Source organism: Protopterus annectens, chromosome 16.part0, assembly GCF_019279795.1.
Source record: "Protopterus annectens isolate FY-2018-M chromosome 16.part0, PAN1.0, whole genome shotgun sequence".
NCBI lineage: Eukaryota > Metazoa > Chordata > Ceratodontiformes > Protopteridae > Protopterus > Protopterus annectens.
The window spans coordinates 98,451,192-98,471,128 of NC_056750.1; the positions used below are offsets into that span (position 1 = coordinate 98,451,192).

At 44.5% G+C, this 19,937-nt stretch overlaps 1 protein-coding gene across 5 annotated transcripts in view; it reads right to left on the minus strand.

Moving 5' to 3' along the window:
• LOC122790431 (C-terminal-binding protein 2-like) overlaps positions 1 to 19,937 on the minus strand; it is a 1,897,537-nt gene that overhangs the window by 1,688,555 nt on the left and 189,045 nt on the right. For 3 of the 5 annotated variants that reach the window (XM_044057965.1, XM_044057962.1, XM_044057967.1), the window contains exon 2: positions 16,647 to 16,733. The exons of 1 other annotated variant lie outside the window; for it this stretch is intronic. The gene's annotated coding sequence lies outside the window, so the exon portion shown is untranslated. Of the gene's footprint in view, positions 1 to 16,646; positions 16,769 to 19,937 lie in introns of all 5 variants that reach the window. One more of the 5 variants, XM_044057963.1, reaches the window with a different exon arrangement.

Sequence of the window (19,937 nt, forward strand, 5' to 3'; positions counted from 1 at the left end):
TCCCAACCCCTGAATCTAGACTTACCCTGGGCCAGGCACTCCTCCGCCCCTCCCTCTTACACGCCGCCCCAATTCTTACCAATATCCAGGCCTCCACTCTAAACAAATTGCAACAGACTTACCATAAAATAGCCAGATTCATTACTAACTCCCCATACAACTCACACCACTGCATTTCTTTAAACTCTCTTCAATGGCTTGAACTTCCCCAGTTTCTGCTATCTTATCAATTTCATATAGGTTCATACTAGGCTATCTGCCCTAGGGCATTTATAAGCCTAGCCAGAGTGTGTTTGGCTTTCGCCACCCCTTGGAATGAGTATACTGTGCCCATTATAAGGTTTAGTTTACTGTACCTCTGTCTAGCAGTGACACAGAAGTGACCCCCGGGGTAAACCTACTATCTCCCATCCACTCGTCAAGATTCCTCTTGAAGAGAGTCAGTGAGGGGGGCTCTGCCTAACATGGACTGGGATTTTATTCCAGAGTGAAGGGAGCCTCTGGGTTATGAATCTGTCCCTCCAGCATGTCCTATTTATTTCTGTGCTGAGGTTCAAATCTCTCGCTCGCGTAGCTCTGGTGGATATGGATTTTCTCAGGTGGAGCATGTCCATTAATTCCGGGTTGGACATGGCCTTGTACGTTAGGCATAGATCGCCTCTGAGTAGGCGGTATGCTACTGAGTAGAGCTGGAGTTTCTTTAGCCGGGCAGCATACGACGAGTCCCTTGATCCTCTTGGTGAGGTACTTTTAGGGTTTTTCCACTTGCTGCAGGTGTCGGGAAAGGTACATCCCAAATGGGGCACTGTACTCAATTATGGGCCTGATGAGGGAAGAGTAAAGGGGCACAATAACCTCTCCCGATCTAGATGTGAATCCCTTCATGATAAGGTGGGCAATATAGAAGGTCTTTCTAACCACTTTGGCAATCAGTGTCGAACGAGAGGTTACTGTCAACTTGGGTCCCTAGGTCTGTAATCACTTCTTCCGTACTTAATGGATTACCACCTATGTGGTAATTTGTGGGCACTTTGTTTTTCCCAAAGGGTATGACTATAAACTTTTTGGCGTTGAGTTTAAGGCCATGGCTCTGGCACCAGTTTTCCGTTTCTATGAGACCCTTTTAAAGGATGCTTGTGTCTGCTGGAGAATCAATTATGGCGTCCAGTTTGCAGTCATCTGCGAACTTGGTCAGCCACAATCCTCCCACATTACCCTGTACCTCAGAAAAATAAATACCGAACAAGAGAGGTCCCAGGACTGAGCCCTGTGGGACGCCACTTGTGACTGGTTTACAGTCTGACATGGCTCTAGCAATTCTGACCTTGTGGGTTCTGTCCTTGAGCCAGTTTGCAACCCATCTTATGACATAGGGGTTTATATTTAAGCTGGAGAGCACGTCTATGATGCCCGAGTGGGGTATTGTGTCGAAGGCTTTTGCAAGGTCAAGGTAGGCTGTGTGAACTACCTTACCCTCATCAATGGCCTTGGTTGACTGTTTCAAAGAAGTTGACAAGGTTCAAGAGGCAAGATCTGCCCTTAAAGCTGAATTGGGTAGGATCCAATGTCTGTAGGTCCCCACTGTCTGTTTACGAGTTCCATAATGATCCTCTCCATAGCTTTGCAGACCAGGCTCCTCAAGCTTATGGGGCGGTAGTTTCCAGGGTCTGTAGAAGCACCTCCTTTGTGGAGTGGGACCACTGTTGCTGTACGCCATTCTTTGGGTACATATCCTGTAGTAAGACTAAGATTAAACAGTAGACTTATGTGTGGGCTTAGCTCTTCTTGGAGTTCATGTAGCACGCAACCGGGGACACCGTCTGGTCCCATTGATGCTGTGTTTTTAGCTTTGGACAGGGCGGCTCTCACCTGGGCATCTGATATGTCAGGGAGGCAACACTCTGCTGGGACAGATATTTGTCCTTTGGAGGGGGGGGGGGGGATTTGCACTGAACCTGTCTACTAGTATGTTGGCAATGTCTGTGGGTTCAGTGTATTTTTTGTCATTTTGGACCAACCTTGAGCATATCAGGGACTTTACACCCAGGTTTCTAACACAGCTAAAGAAAGTCTTGTGATTATCTTTAGTGTTTTGTGCAATTTTTCTCTCAAAGTTGGCCTTGAATGATTTTATGAGTGTTCGTAGTTTATTTTGCTAGTACTGATCAGAGATGCCTTCCCTTTTAGAGATTTTGCTCCATCATGCAGTAGCTTCCTCCTTCTGTTGTATAGCTTATTAATGGCTGGGGTCCACCAGACAGGTCGCCTGCCTTTGGGGGAATGGGTCTTGGTTTTATTTGGGATTGCATGATCCATGCATTCCTGTAGGTGTCCATAGAATGCATTTATAAAGGATTCAGCAGAGTGGGTTGTGGTTTCCACTGGCCCGGGGGCTTTGAAGGATTCCACTTCGGTCTTAAGAAGTGTGAAGTCATCTTTTGAGAAGTTCTTCACGATGGTCTTCTGTGCTGGGGGTGGGGGCGGGATGTGGATTTCCAGGAAGATTAATTTATGGTCTGATCTTACCAATGAGGGGTATACTTCTGGTATGGAACATTGTGTCCCCATGTTTGTGATTATCAGGTCTAATATTTTTCCCCTCTTGTGGGAGAGGCGACTAGTTGTTCCATAGCATTTGAGCTTATGAATTCTAGGAACCTTTGGACTAGGGTGTTGGGGCTTGAGTAATGCTCCCAGTCTATGTTTGGGTAGTTGAAGTCCCCCAATATGATGGTGTTTGGAGAGACCTTCATATTCTCCAGTGTCTTTAGGAAGGCCGAGTGGGGTTCCTGAGTTTGAGAGGGTGGTCTGTAGCATGCTACAAACTGGAGGGCAGTTTTGCCTACTGTTAGTTGCACATGGATGGTCTCCGATGCTTCGTGCATTGCCACTAACCTAGAGATGTGGGTATCCTTGATGAATATGGATACTCCCCCTCCTTTTGTGGTTCGGTCCAAGTTCTGGGGCCGAAAAGCATGATATGAGGTATAACCTGGTAGTGCTGGGGTGCTCTCGGGAGACTTGAACCAGGTTTCTGTCACTGCACAGACATTGATGTTTTCCATACTGAGGAGGGCTTCGAGAGCGTGCATCTTGAGGTTTAGACTTCTGGCATTGAGCAGCATTACCCTTAGTTTTTATCTACTTGTGTTTTTTAGGGAGGTGGGTTTGTCTTTTGAGCCTTGCCTAAAAAAGGCACTATGGGGGTGGCAAGAGCCTTTGCCAATATCCGAATGCCCAGGGGTGACAGGTGCAAGCTGTCCCTTGCGAAGCAGCGTGGCTTGTCTAGCATGTCATCCCAAGCAGACAGGCATTGGATTCCCTTAGAATGACACCAATACTTAAGCCAATTGTTAAAATTGATCATTTTGTCTTTGTACTGTGGCATCATTCTTGGTGAGGGTAGGATGCTGCTTAAGGTCAGGGTCATACCGGCCTGGGCTACATAATCAGAGAGCTCCTCTATCTCTCTTTTCATGTAGTCCAGGGAGGTACGTCTCAGGTCATTCACACCAGCATGGACAATGAATGAGTCATATTTGTACCTGCTTTGGAGTGACCCGAGTGCTTGTGTTATGTGGCGGATTCTAGCGCCCGACAGGCAGCTTACTGTGACCTTTTCCTTGTTCAGCCTGGTGAGCGGGACGTCAGTGTGTCTGACTATAGAGTTACCTATTGCAAGTGTATCAGGTATGTTGTTTAGCCTCAAGGGCTGTGACTGTTTGGCACACTGACTTTGTGAACTGTGTTGCATGTGTTTTGTTTTGAGGTAGTGGTTGCTTGGATGTCTGCTTTGGAGGTCTCCATTGCTTTGGAAGATTTTTATTAAGAGCCTCCGAGTATGTTTTTATGTGTTTATGTTTTTGGTTTGCAGTTGTGGTAGGTCTATGTGAGACTGGATTTGTGGTGTGTGTGGTTACCTTTTCCTCCTGACTGGTTATGCCAGTACTGAGTCTAGAGAGCTCAGCCTCCAGTTTGGCTACATGGTTGCATCTCTCACATATATTTGTATTTGTTGGGAGGAGGAGAGGGATGTGTGTACATGAGGCAGTTGTAACATTGCTTCAAGATTCCCAGATTCACCAGCTGAACTGGAGAGGAAGCCAGCAACTGTCCCCTTCGACATGCCAGAATAGTATAAGGAACTGCTATGTAACTGAATCAGAAAGGACCTATAGGGGATAGGGTACTCAAGGGGATTTTAGGAGGATGTAGTGCTTTTTTAGTTAAAAAGTGCTTAACTTATACAAAATGCTTATAGGAGCAAGTGCGGGGTTTTTAGATTGAGAATAGAATGTTTAGATTGAGAGTTAGAGCAGTTCTAAGGGAAAAAAATTAAGAGCAGACTTTGTGGAGCTGGCAATAGTTTAAACCTGATTAAGCTGTGCTGCTGCCCGATGCTGCGCTATGCGCAAATTCGCGCTAAAGCGGGCTTTATAACAGGGGGTTAGAAAGAGCTAGGAACTGGCCCAAAACGGCCAATAAGCTACAAGTTACTGGGCTGGAACCACTCCTTTAGGGACAGATAGGCTGCTCAGAGCTCCCCACTCCCACTGGTGAACAAAGAAGCGTCCCTCCTATCCAAACAGGGATATGAGCAACACAGGAACTATGACAGCCCAGAGATCAGCAATACCTGAAGACTGGACTATTCTAGTTCAGTAAAGGCGGGAAACAAGGATATATTTTTTTTCTTACAAAATAGCAGAAAATATACAGTAACAACAGTAAATGCTTTAAATCGGCTAGCGCACTTGAGTGTGTAGCCTACCAGTTAATTTAAGCAAAAACAAACTTTAAAAGTGCAAAAAAGTTCAGGAAAACAAAAGTACAGTTTTGTACCTACCATAAATGTAGATGTTCGAGGATTCCATTGCTGCAGTCCTTACTATTGGGTATAGTCCGCATCCAGTCGGCCCGAATACCAGAGTATAAGGCTGACGTCGGTCAGGGCGCATTAGACTGACGTCAGTACGTCAGGGTACTAATGCGCATGACCGGCGTCATATCCTCAGTCTTTTCTTGCCCCAGATGTCAGAAGACCCTAAAAAGACAAGGCCCAAAATACCTGCACCAAAACATGAACAATATATACAAAAATATAAGCATGTAAACTCACCTACACAACCACCCCTAAACACAGAGGGAAGGAGGGAGGGTAATTGGACTGCAGCAATGGAATCCTCGAACATCTACATTTATGGTAGGTACAAAACTGTACTATGTTCTTCGCTTTCCATTGCTGCAGTCCTTACTATTGGGTAGAATCCCAAAGCAGAGGTAAGGGAGGCTGGCAAATCATAAAGAAGCAGGAGCTGACAACATGCCTTGCAAAACAGCTGTGGCAAAACCAGCCCTAGACTTAGAGTAGATAGGAAGGTGATAATGCTTAGAGAAAGTATGCACTGAACTCCAAGTAGCTGCTTCCAAAATATCCTTAGTTGCCACCCCGTAGAAATGCTGTTGAAGTGGCAGTAGCCCTAGTGGAATGAGGCCTAATCCCAGCTGGAATCTCCTTGCCATGATGGGAATAACAAAATGCAATGCAAAAGCCAATCCACCTAGAAATAGTTTGTTTTGACACAGGCTTGCCCTGCGAACTCAAAGCAAAAGAAACAAACAACTGCTGAGACTGCCTAAAATCCTTAGTCCTGCTTAAGTAATAACGCAATTGCCTGTGTACATCTAAAGTATGCAAAATCTTTTCCCCTTTATTTTGGGGGCTGCATAAAAAGTAGGCAAATGAATAGTTTGGTTTAAAGCCACACTAGAAACCACCTTAGGCATAAAGGAAGGATTAGTACGTAATGATACCCTATCCTTATGGAAAATCAAAAGGGCTCGACTGCCATAAGGGCCTGCAACTCAGACACCCTTCTTGCAGAAGTAATAGCCAACAAAAAGCAGTCTTCCATGACAAATATTTCAATTCAGCAGTAGCCGCAGGCTCAAAAGGTTGTAGAGTAAGTTTTTCCAACACAAAATTGAGATCCCAAGCAGGAGTAGGAGCTCTACGTGGGGGTCTTACATTTTGCCCTCTAAGAAACTGCTTGAACAAAGGATGCGAAAACAATGGTGGGTCACAATCATAGTGAGCTGAGATTGCTGCAGCATGAATCTTAATGGAAGAGAAGGACAGACCCTTGTCCAGTAACTCAGTAAGATATTGAAGAGCCATACTCAAATTAGGCTCAGAAATCTCCAAATTCTTTGCTTTACTCCAAAATAAAAATCTCTTCCATTTTTCTGCGTACACTTTCCTTGTACTAGGTCTTCTAGCTTCCATAATCACATTTAAAACTTGTTGAGGAAGTTGAGACCTGCTGTGTTTCAACACAGAATATGCCAGGCTGTCAGATGAAGAGAGTGAAGCTTGACATTGAGCAGATGACCGACCTTCTGGGATAACAGATGTGGAATCAAAGGTAAAGGCCATGGAGGCTTCTGTACCAGACTCCGTAGTAGTGGGTACCAGTGTTGCCGAGGCCAATCTGGAGCTATCAAAATCATCCTTGGCCTGTCCTGTCTGACCTTTAACAGTACCTTTGGAAGAAGAGGCAGAGGTGGAAAGGCATACACATGAAGGTTTGTCCAACTGAAAGACAGAGCATCCACTTTCCAAGCTGTGTGATGAAACCCCTTTGTGCAAAACTGTGGCAGCTGGTGGTTTAGTGGAGAAGCGAACAGATCTATGTCTGGAGTTCCCCATGACACTGTCAATTTCTGAAATACATGAAGATCCAGTTTCCACTGTGGGGATCCATGATTTGTCTGCTTAACACATCTGCTAAGGAGTTCTGTGCTCCTGGCAGAAACCTTGCCTGAAGAGTTAGGTGCAAGCGTGGCGCAGTCTCCCATAAAATCATTGCTTGCCTGCATAGAGGATAAGAATGTGTTCCCCTTGTTTGTTGATGTACCACATGACAGTTGTGTTGTCTGTTAGAATCAACACCTGCCCTGGAAGAAGTAACTCCTTGAAAGCCAGTAATGCGAACTGGACTGCTAACATCTCCTTCATGTTGATATGTAGATGCTGTAGTCTGGCAGGCCACTTGTCTTGTATCCACTTTCCATTTAGATGAGCTCCCCAAGCAATGTCCGAGGCATCTGTCGTTAAAATCTGACTCGCCTCTGGCCGGGTCACAGAGAGTCCCTTGTTTAGGTGACATTCCTGAGCCCACCACAAAAATTCTCTTTGAAGGCAAGGTATTATTTGAATGACAGTGTCTAAATCCTGGCAGTGCTGTGTCCATACATTTTGAGATACCATTGTAACTTCCTCATATGCAGTTTGGCATTGGGAAGCACCAGAATACAAGATGCCATGAACCCTAATGCTTGAAGGACTGTCTTTGCAGTCAGCACGGACTGATGAGATAGTTGATGGAAGTAAAGTGATAGACTCTTTTGTTTGTCCGGGGTTAAAAAGGCCATCTGGGCTGCTGTATTCAGTCTCACACCCAGAAAGCACATGTCTTGAGAGGGTACTAGACTGGACTTTATTTCGTTCACAGAATACCCTAGGCATCTTAGCACTGCTATAACATATTCCAGATGCTGTAGAAGGTCTTCCTTTTCTTGAACCAGAATCAGGCAGTCGTCTAAATAAGGATAGATTTGAATTCCTTGTAGCCTGAAGTAAGCTATCACTGGAGCCAGAACCTTCGTGAATACTCTGGGCGCAGTAGATAAGCCAAAGGGCAATGCAGAGAACTGATAATGAGAATCTCCAGCTCGAAACCGCAGATACTTCCTGTAACTTGGCCTGATAGGCACATGAAGGTAAGCTTCCTTGAGATCTAAAGTTACCATCCAGTGATCTTTGCCCAGCAGGGGTAAAAGCTGTTGTAACGTCAACATCTTGAACTTGGGAATGTCCAGATAAGTGTTGAGGAGAGATAAATCCAAAATCGGTCTCCACGTGTTCCCCTTCTTTGGTACTAGGAACATGCGAGAATAAAATCCTAGGCCCCTTTCTGATACAGGGACTGGCTGAATGGCCCCCATTTGGAGTAACTGAGAAACTTGCTTGTGAGCCTCATTTCTTTGTGGAGGAGGCACGTCTTGCATGCCTTTGAAAGGGTGCATTGTATGGAAATAAAATCTGTAACCGTGGTGAATGATGTCCAACACCCATCTGTCTTGAGTAATTAAATCCCAATTTTCTTTGAAAAGAGACAGTCGTCCTCCCAAAGGAGCTGCCAGACGAGAATCTACTGGCAGCTGAAAAGGCAGGTCATTGGGTCTGTTTACGAAAGGACTGACCCCTGCCCTCACCAGAAGTCTGAGCAGGTGAACTCCCTGTTCTAGGCCTAAAAGAACCTTGAGCCCTGCCCCTACCACGTCTAGACCTACCCTTAGACTGGGAATCATAAGCAGGATATGTCCACCCCTTAGCAGGCCAATTTCTACCAAACTTCGGTGGCTGTACCTGCAAAAAATCTTTAACAGGTTGCATAGACTTAGCTTTGTCCTCCATTTTCTTTAAAACTGCTTCCACAGGTGAACCAAACAACACATCAGACTGTAAAGGAGCATCCAAAATCCGTGTCTTAACATGCTCAGCCAAATTTTGATCCCTTCAACCAGGCATGCCTGCGAAGAACAGAACTAGTGGCAGCCACCCTCGAGGAGGCCTGCACAGCATCAAAACCACATTGCAAAGAATGCTTGCCCACTTGTTCAGACACATAAACTAAATCCAGCAATTCTGTACAATCAATACCTTCCGCCAAAGCATCCACCTGAGATTTCAATTGTGAAAGGAGATAATTTTGATATTTCAGCATGTGAAACTGACAATTCAACGCTCTCATGGCTAGAGTGGAAGAAGTATACACTTTCTTACCCCACCTATCCAACGCCCTTGCCTCTTTGTCAGTGGGAACAGGATTTTTAACCACAGAGGCCTTAACACCTTTAGGCCCCTGAGAAACAGTTTCTGGGTCTGCCCTAGGACTCTTAAACAAATACTTATGAGCTTCGGGCACCCTATAGTACCTATCAGGTTTAACAGGAGCAGGAGGCAAAGAATCAGGGTTCAGGGAAGCCTCTGCAAAAACATCTTCCACCACATTTAACACAGGAGGTATAGCTAAGGGCCTATGCTGGGGTAAAAACAAAAATTCCCTAAGCCTCTTCCTGGAATCAGAGGAATCCTGGCCTTCCCATTTAAAGAGCTCCCTCATGGAATGCAGAGTCTCTGAAAATGAAAAATCCTCAGGAGGAGAAGCCGAAGGAGTGGCATCATCCACATCAGAATCAGAATAATGAGGATACTCCTGCAAATCTTCCGCAGAAGACTCAGAAGCCCCTGAACCCTGTTCAAAACTGTCAAACTCTGGTTCCACCCTAGGCCCCTTATCAGGAGGGCCCATAGAACCTCTAAACATAGTAATCAAATCTTCTGCCATTTTAAGCAGAGGTTTCCTAGGTACAGAACCCGAAATGCTAGGAGAAGCCCCTCAGCCTGGCCTGCCTCCTGAGAGGGCACATCCTGTAACAGTAAAGTTTCTGCCTGAGACTCCATAGAAACTCCTGGCAAAACCTCTGGCTCCACTGAGCCTCCTAAAGAACCGACGTCCGGGACTGCCGGTTCATCAACCCTAGGCTTCGCTGTTTTGTCCTTCTTCCCAAACACTAATCTGGCACAGTCTAACCTCCTCTTAATAGTGCGTTTGTTAAACCTAGCACAAGTGCGGCAACCAACAACGTCGTGCTCAGGCCCAAAACAAGGTATACACAATGTATGGTAACCCCTATGAGGTATTTGTTTCCCACAAGAAATACAGTTATTCACTTTTTCTGACATCCGGTTAAATACTGAGGCAAGAAAAAAACAAAATGTTCCCCAACGGGGTACTTAGCCAACTCTGATTCGGTCTGAAACTCCGGTATCGGAAATATTTCAGAACGCCAACCTGCACTCGCAAAACTGCTTCTGCATCGGACCACGCGGCAAAAAAGACTGAGGATATGACGCCGGTCATGCGCATTAGTACCCTGACGTACTGACGTCAGTCTAATGCGCCCTGACCGACGTCAGCCTTATACTCTGGTATTCGGGCCGACTGGATGCGGACTATACCCAATAGTAAGGACTGCAGCAATGGAAAACGAAGATCATCAGTAATGCAGTAAATCAACTTTGCAGAGCTTAGTTATAGAAACTCGCTTTTCGGCGAGAAATAGCAGTCGGAAATAAGTAGCCAAAAAATACTTATAAATCAATGAAAAGTCACTCTTCCACTCTCTGCTGCTTGTAGAACTCTGCAGGACACCACGAGGAGCTGTGCTGAGTCAATTACAAACGCAAAAGCGCGCTAAAGCAGGCTTTATAGCAGGGGGTTAGAAAGAGCTAGGAAATGGCCCAAAATGGCCAATAAGCTAGAAGTTACTGGGCTGCTACACTCTATTCTTTATAAACCCTCCTTCTGTCCATCTCTATCTTCCTTAGTCTCCATCTACATCACATCCCGGACCCTCCGTACTTCTAACGGACAATTACTGGACATCTACCACCCAAAAAGGTCAGTAGGCATACTACTCTACAAACACTCCCTTGCCATGCTTCGAACAAACTTCCCCTTGACTTGCGTTCAATCTCCCACACCTCACACTTAAAAAATGAACTAAAAGCTTATTTTCTCAATTCCAGAACCTGTCCTTGCCATGACCCTACCTACCTAGTCTTCCTTCCCTTTATGTACCCTCAAAAGGACCATACTTAATACCTCATTACACCTCTCTCTCCAATGTGTCTACTATGCATTTGCACAATTTTATACAAACAAAAAATGTTCACTGTTGACCTATTGAACTATATCAATATAAAATTGTTACTTAGCTTCTTTTTAATGCAACTTTAACTTTCTGCATGTATCCCAACATATGTGAATCGTTTTGCTATAACTGCTATTATATCAAAACTGTTTAAAATTGTACTTGTTTTAAAAAGTGTTATTGGAGCTTTTATCCTCGGGTCTGCACTGAAAATGGGCCACAAGCCCAGTTGGACAAACCCGGTTAACAAATGTCAATTAATTAATTATCTGAAGCACCCAGCAGTCTGATATTATGAACTCCCATGCCGCCAGGTGCAAGGACAATCATCCCCAGACTACCTCCAAAGTAGAGCAGCCAGGCCACCCCTCAGGGTTGCTGCCCAGGTCTGTCTGAGAAAGGTTTGAGACCCAAAGTTCCTCGGACCCCCTCTGCCTCCGGGCTGCCCCGAGTGCCCCAGGAATACGGTGACTTCTGGAACCACATCTTCTTTTGCCCTCTCGGATTACGGGAAAAGGACCTTTGAGGGTTCGAGAAGCGGATCTCAATGGCAGACAGTGTCTTCCCGTCCACCTCACTCTGGATTAAAGTCTCTTTGACGGTCTTGCCAAAAAGAGTAGAGCCATCATAAGGGGCATTGGCAAAGGACGCTTTGAAAGGTTCCGAGAATAGATAGTGAGCCAGGCGTTGCACCTCATGGATACGCCGGACCCAGCCGCTCCTTCAGTAGCATGAGAAAGGAGCCGCATGGACGTGGAGACTGCTTTCAAAGTGCCCATCCTCGCAGAAAATGAGTCCCTGTCCTCCTGCGACACTGACTAAAGGGGAGACTCCTCAGCTCCTTGACCAGGACGCGTTGGAGTCCCATGACGTAGGCCAGGTAGTTCAGCACCCTAATAGAAAAGGTAGCTGAAGTGTAAACCCGCTTCCCTAAGCAGTCCACCATCCGCAACTCTCTGTCAGGAGGATGAACCGAGGTACTCTCCTGGGCTAGTTCCTTCTTTGTGGCTGCTGCTACCACAATGGTGTCTACAGGGGATCCCTTGTACCATGCTGGCCTATCCGAAGGTGGACTCGAGATGTTGTCAGGCCTTTTGGGAACTGGTTCCACGGTGTCCGGCTCTGTCCATGCCCACAAGGTGACCAAGTCCACCAAGGGATCTGCAGGAGGGGACACCCAGGAAGTAGATGGGCCTGTGCTGAAAGCCACTAGGAATACAAACTCGTCAGAATAGGATTTGGGGGCAGACAAACCTCCCCATTGGCAAAGAATTTCCATGGATGTCTCCAAATGAGACATCCTCAGGAGATGACCTGGGGGGATCCTTCCCCATCATGAAAGTCCATATCCTCTGTGAGGAACTCTGGGGAGTCCAAGTACCTCCTCTTACACATATGCTTGCGAGGCACATCTCCAGTGGGGCTCTACGGGGGGAATTCGCAAGCCACTTGTTCCTCGGGGGAGGGGGGGGACTGTCTGGGGCTCTAGCATGGGCTGTCCCTCTGGTAAAATGATGGAAATCGTAGAAAGAGCCAAGTGGGTCGGGGCAGAGTCCAAGGGGATAGTCAGGGGTATCGAGCCAGCAGATAGAACCCTTTCTACCATGTTGAACGCAGAGGGAGAACGAACCTCCTGTGGAACCAATAAGGAAGCCTGTCTCTCCGGGTCCGACGAGAGAATTGGAGCAGGGCCTGAAGTGGACGGAGCTCCGAGGGAGGGAACTTGGCCCGACAAAGGCAGAGCCAATGAAAAAGTTCCACTCCCTCGGATCAGACACCCAAGATCCCGCTCTGACCGTGGCTCAGATCTGGCACGCTCCAGGCAACTATCGGCGTCGAGGAAGCAGGTACAGTCGGCGCCGACCCTCTGACTAAAAGCCATCTTCAGATCTTAGTACTCCGAACCCGGTGGATGGACCGGAGAAGGAGAAAATCAGTTGAATAAAAGGAAGTGAGCTCCCACCTCCTGAGGAAAAGGGGACTGGTAAGACCTCCATATGGATCGGAGTATGAATGAACCTCATCATTTTATCCATGTCGACTTCTGATAAGGACCGGGTAGACCTCGACGGGGCCACGGACTCAGACCTTGCTGGTCAGGGCACCAAGGCCCTAGATATGGAGCATCTCTCCTCCGGCTCCAGGGAAAACTTCGGAGATCAGAGCAGAGGGGAGACACGGATCCTATGGGACTTAGGTGAAAGGAGGTCCAGAGACCTCTTGCATTTCCCTGTTCTAGGTTTTGGCTCTCTCTCCTTCTCTCTGCCCCCTTTTCTGCTCCACTTCCGCAGGCTTTGAACCGGGAGGTTTCAGTCCCAGCCTGGGAGGGAGGAGAAGCAAGGGCAAGCGAAGGAGAGGTGGCCACAGCAGCCACTGTGACCGAAGCAGAGAAAGAGGCAACCAACTCAGAAGTGGGAAGAAGGCCTTTCAGGGCCAACTTAGCCTTCCTGTCCTTGATAGCACGCAGGTTAAAACCCACGCATATAGAGAAGTCTGTCCTAAAGTGGTGCACGCCCAAGCACATTACACAAAGTGTGGGCATCTGCTGGGGACAACTTATGGCCACACTCAGGGCGCCTTTTAAACACCGGCTTATCAACCATAACACCAGAGGGAAAACAAAGAAAAAAAATTATTTTCCAACTGAAAAACACCACTCTCGCACACAAAACACGCTTGGGGGGGGGGGGGGAGCAAATACACTCACTAACTAAGCTAAAACTAAGCTGAACACTGAAGTTTGAACACTCGACACACCAAGCAAGGGGAAGAGATAGGGGAACCTACACTATTCACTATCCTAAAGTTAGTACAAAAAAAGTCTTTCTAAAGACTTTAATACCCACTTACTAGTCGGAGCTCTGGAAATCACAATGCTTCAGCTAGCCGCGACAAATGAGATCAGGGGGTTGGAAGGTAGTGGAGGTGCATTATGGGTAAGGGAAGGAGCTTGGAGCAGATGCTAGTAAGATTGCCACAGCAAATAAGATCTGGGGGTTGGAAGGTAGTAGATGTGCATTACGGGTAAGGGGAGGAGCTTGGAGCTCGGCGCAGATGCTAGTAAGATTGCCACCTCGGATCAGATACGGATCCGGTATAACACAGGTTAAAGACCAAATTAAGTAAACTACTTCAGATCCTATAATCAGCAAATTAAGTTTTAATGCACGTTAAATGAAGGCAACATCAAATTGTAGGCTAGTTATACTGGACCAAAATACCAGACTCACTCAGATATGGCACAAATAAAATGTAAGCCCTTAGGGGGCTACATTGTCCCTGTACAGACTTTCTCCCCAGCTAGATAGGATTAACTAAAATCAAACAGAATGACAAAGACACTGGTGCAGACTCTATTCCAGGGACAAATGAACAGACTGTAAACACCCACACACATTACTTGAAAAACAAAATTTGGATTACAGTAAGCTGTCACTCCCAGTAATGGCTCTGATGATGGAAGGCTACCTTCCGTTTGCATCGCCTGTCTCCCTTAGGTGTTAGCCACTAAATTAAAACCAAAGGCACACATGGCCTGCTATTTGAATACACACCAGCAGCTTAAAAACACCCATGCACACAGGAGAAAATTAAAACTTCTCTATTGAACTTCTTAAAACCAATATACAAAAAGGACACTTGTATAAACTGCACTTACACATAACAGTAGGCTGTGTGGGTTGTTTCTCTGCCTAGGGACAACCAGTAAGCTTCGCAAAGTTCTGCACCTCCCAACCAGCATTCCACCTCCCCACCCCTACTCATATTCATTCTAACTGCTGATTAGCCAGCCAAAAGAAGGGAAATGAGCAGTGACATGAAGACTTATTTAGGACTTTCTTGACCATACAGAGTGAGGGAGAATAGCCTAACAATCCTGACTCAAATAACAAAGTTAGAAACATATAAAAGCAGAAACACACACAACCCTACTTTATACCCCAACCATAACTGTATACAAGAGTAGATAAAGCTGCTGCAGCAGTAAGGAATTCAAACATCTACTGTTCTGGATAAGTGCACCATATACTGCTGCACTATATTCATCATTCCTCATCTGCAGTGGCCTTTAGGCTATACGAGTTGATTATCAAAGCCTATCCAACCTGGGAGGAACACTGATATGGACCCAGGAGCACCTCGAGAATAGTCCTAGCAATTCCAGCAGCAGACCCTGAAAAGGAATCCAGTTTGTAATGTTTTTGTAGAAGTATGCAGGAGGACTGTGTAGCTGCCAAAATAATGCTTCAATAGTCCAATATGCCACTGGAGAAGAATACACCTGATAATGCCTGGAATGTATTTGTCGTGGTGGGAATACCAAAAAGCAATAGCTGAGGACAATCATCAGGAAAATATCTGTTTAAACACAGGATGTCCCTTGTTGCCCCTTGATAAGAAATAAATAGCTGATCATCTTTTCTGACTGACTTAGTTCTACCACGACAGTACCCGAGATGCCTATACATGTCTGAAGTATGCAGAATCCTCTTGTTTTTTTAGGTTTGGGGGGGTGGGTGGCTTGACCCATATTAAACTCCGAAACTACTACAGGCACAAAAGAGTGGTTTGTTCTTAATGTGACCCTATTTCTGTGGAGTATGAGGGTAAGGTTCACCCACCATGAGAGCTTGCAAATCAGATCTCTTCTTGTAGAGGTTTTAATCAATGAGGAATAGTTTTTTCCAAATCAAGAACCTCAAATCAGCTGGATGAGCAGGAACAAAAGGTGACCATCAACTTCTCCTGCACAAAAGTTGAGAAAGGAGCACCCCGTTTATGAGGCTGCCTCAGGTGTAAAACTCCTTTCAGAAACTGTTTTACAACAAAGTAAGAGAAGATCCCATGGCAAACATGTTGAAACACCCACAAGATGAAACTTAAGCACATACCTCTCAAAAGTCCAGATTTTCACCTCATATTTTTGGCCTGTTCCTCCTAAAATCTGTGATTTTAAGATTTTTGTGACAAATTAGTGAGGAATGAATTCACTAAATAATGACAGGCATTTGAGTGTCACACTTCATATCCTTCAGAAAATGCATGGTAACTAGACCTTTTATTCTACCAACTTTCTATGTTTATAAGAGCAATATTTAAAATTTGTCCCCCCATTATGTTTGACTTTGGCCATTTTTTTTTGTGCTAAGAAATTGAGAGCTATGCTTTCAGAAGGAACTGAAGTCACAGGATTGTAATTTTCACACATATTTGAGCAGCAGTGGTGCAAAATATCTGATGGGCCCCTAGTTATTGCCAAGGAATTGCTTCTCCAACACAAAATGACTTTTACAACATTAAGTACACTCTCAAAACTTTCCATACAAACACCTAGCAGCACTATAACTACCTTCATGTATACGTGAAGAAAAATGGAGATCACATAAGAAATTACCAGTCACCAAGGATGTGCAGACAGTGTAAAAAAGATATTCCAGATGGGGAACAATATGTAGAGCAAAGCACTGTAAAACAGCAATGCCATTAACATGAATAAAACTAAAAGGGCTCTTCCTCTAAGGGCCCACAACACTGGGAAGTTCCTGAGAATTTTTGCACAATGATTTCTAAACCAGAGAAATGGATGTTTTTATCATGCCTCTGCAACACATTGATAAAAATGAGAGATACCTCTGTGAAAAGTCAAACGTATATAAATATGTGCAGACACAAGAGTTTAACTTTATCTTGTAGGCTGACATTTCAGAAAGAAATACTGCATTTTTTGTTTGAGTTTGCTAATGAATAGTTTAACTGGATATACTCGTAACATACAACACTTAACTATGCAACATTTCAGACATTTTCACTTTTCCAATTACTGATATTTGCAATACAAAATTTCTAAAATAAAAACAACTTACTTTTACAGTACTGTTTTAAACAGTTCTTTCAACATGTTGTTCTTTCTAGCTGTCTATACGGATTCTTGTCATCTTCAAATTATTCCACTTGAAAATAGTTAAAGCAGAAAGGAATTTTCAGCCTATGAAGAAACTCTTCTTATTAAAAAAAAACAAAATACAACTGTTTTTACATCAAACAAATTTAACATATAAACATGTTTTGTCCACATTTACCTTGAAAGAACTGAGACAAAAAAAAAATTACCTACGTGTCTTAAAAATGCATTTCTACATGACACTAACAAAAAGGAATGCACACTTAGGTTTCTTCTGAAATAGTCAAACACGGCCCACATTCTAAAAAATTTCCAAGAATGGAAGAGAAGTCCTAACTCATCCTACTAGTTAAAACATTCAAGCACCATGCCCCAAAATGCTCAATCAGTACCCAAGGGTTTAACCTGAATAAACAGCATACTAAGAGATATAACAGAAAGCCTTGGACCTCTGATGGCAGTGTGTTACACAAAAAAAGTCATTCATCCCCATTTCAAATACTCCCATCTCATTCAACAAGACAAACAATTTAACCTGTTATTCAAGGTGCAATGCCATCAATTTCTTTGTCTATCACTACCTCCTCCATTCTGGCAGTATAAATTTTCACTCTAAATCTCAGCATCCCTAAAGGCGTTCATACGCACTCCTTACATAGGACCTCAAACAGGGTTATCCAGAGGACAGATTCAAACTTTCACTGCCTAAACAGTCAAGTTCCTCCTAAAAAGCACAGTGATCCACGGTTTCTCCATGCTTAATAAATTACCTGGCACTTCTATGCTAAACCATAGCTAACAAACCTACCCTACCTTGTCTTTCGCTTTCTCGGATAACCTCTTATTCAGAGAATCCAAAGACTTTCTGCAAATTGAGCATAATCCACACATAAAAATGCAGACCTATTCTGCTACTGTCAATACTGGCAAAGTCAGTGATAAAGGTGAAATGCATAACACTACTACACCATGTGTTACGCAACTTACCATCCTAATCTCAATACAACATTTACTTGACTGCTATGGTATTCTACACGTGCAGATTTAGACCTTACAAGAAAACTCAGTGAATAACTATCTTCCTCCAAGTTCCACACAAACAGCATTGCTGCAGGCTTCACTCAAGTGGAGGCACCTCTACTAAATACAAAGTAAGGTGCCTTCTTGATACAGCATCTAAGAAGAAAGAATCAACTCTGCATAAATTAATTAACATGGATAAGGCAGTTTTCCTATATTTCTCCCCAGGGAATGAAATGCTGAGCTTTTATTAACACTGTAAACAGTAGGAAAGAACAAAAAATGAAAAGTTTCAAGTATCTAAAATTATCTGCATCAGCATGCATGAAGGCAGCCTTTGGTCTTCATTGGCTTCTCTGTTAACTACTTTCTACAAAGATGGATCACCTATAACCATAACTCATGCTATTTTCATCTGCTACCTTCAAATATATGGTTTTGTAAAACTTCAAAATCACCGAACGGTGAAGCATGCTGCAGGACCAAGAGCATACCAAGTGGCCAGTAGGCGATTCAGAGTCTACGTCAAGTGCTTTAACTATAAAAAGTCTTGAGCACTTGTATGTCGAACACAAACATCCAAATCGCAAAGATTCAGAGAAAATAAAAAAAAAACAACAAAACATTTTTGTAGTGGCAAGCCCCCTGCATCTTCACACCTCTTTCTACTTACAAACATACATGCAAACAAGCATGTGTGTGCGTGTGTCCACGCACACAAATTTAGAGTTTGCACTAAACTGGGGAAAGGGCAAATTCACAGTCCCCAACGTATCACGAACTTGCACATCCAACTATCGGCAATGTTCAAAAAGCAAATTCTCAAACTACTCTGCCAGTATTTCAAGTGCTCAAAGTTTTGGCAGTTTCAGCACTTTAAGATAAACCACATACCCATGAATTTATAGCATGTGGCTGAAACTGCAGACAAATGAAAAAAAACTTTTTTGCCCTCTCACCCAAAACACTTAACCCTCTATCGCTTCTTCCCAATTTATCACCCCTCAGTGACTAAGCCTTCTGATTCCTTGGGAAGTCTACCACACTATAAACTCAGTATTAGCCCTCAGCAGAGAGGAATCCAATGAGGAAGTCCTAAGCATGAAGGCAAGAATTATACATGCTGCAGACTGGTCAAAGACCCTAGCTATGGAAATGGCCAGTGCAGTAAAAATAAGTATGTCATTGCCATACCACTGAAGTTAACTGGGGATGATCTGTAATCCTCAGTCTACACCAGAGGTCATGTAGCATTTTCCAAAGCCCTCCCTTCTGAGATAGCTAGCAGACAGCTGCTCCATCCTATCTAGTCCTAGCTGGCTTTACTAGTGTCTTAAGTTCATTCTTAAAACGGGAGTCTGTAGTGGCGCAGATGGACATCCTGCCTCTGCATCACACAGATGAATTAAAAATCTAGGTCTAACTTTAGTCAGTTGAAACTGTCAAAATACATCAAAAGAAAAAAAGCACGAAAGTACAGTTTTGTACCTACCATAAATGTAGATGTCCAAACTGGATAGCATCTGCAGTCATAACAACTGGGTTGTCCTGTCGTCAGGCAGCCCTTCGGTCGGCCGGATTCCAAAGTCTGGGTCCGGCTTCGGCTGATGTCGCACTTCACCAGACGTCATCTCTGCTGGTCTTCAGGTATAAAGGCATCAGCCGACGCCATTTTCCTCAGTGTTTCTTGCCCCAGATGCCAGTTGCCCTCTTGGAAGGCTAAATTTTGGATAAATGCCAATGTTTCCAAAAAGATAGAAGGCAAACACAAGAAAAAAGCATGTATGTACATATATACAAACAAATACACCATAAGAGACTCCCCCCACCAGCTAGCTATTAGGGGGGGGGTAAATACCCTAGGAGTACCACAGAGGGGAAGGAGGGAGGGTAATCCTGACTGCAGATGCTATCCAGTTCGGACATCTACATTTATGGTAGGTACAAAACTGTACTATGTCCTTCATGGATGCATCTGCAGTCATAACAACTGGGTAGAATACCATAGCCAACTAGGGGAGGAGGAAGAAGAAATTATGGTGTGGTAAGGATCCCTTGCAGTACAGCAGTGGCAAACCCTGCTTGCGATCTGGAATACAGAGGTAAATTATAATGCTTGGCAAATGTATGCACGGAGGTCCAAGTAGCCGCCTCAATGTCCTTGGTTGCCACTCCTCGTAAGAAGGCTGTGGTAGTGGCTGTTGCCCTTGTGGAATGAGGTCTTATGTTCTGT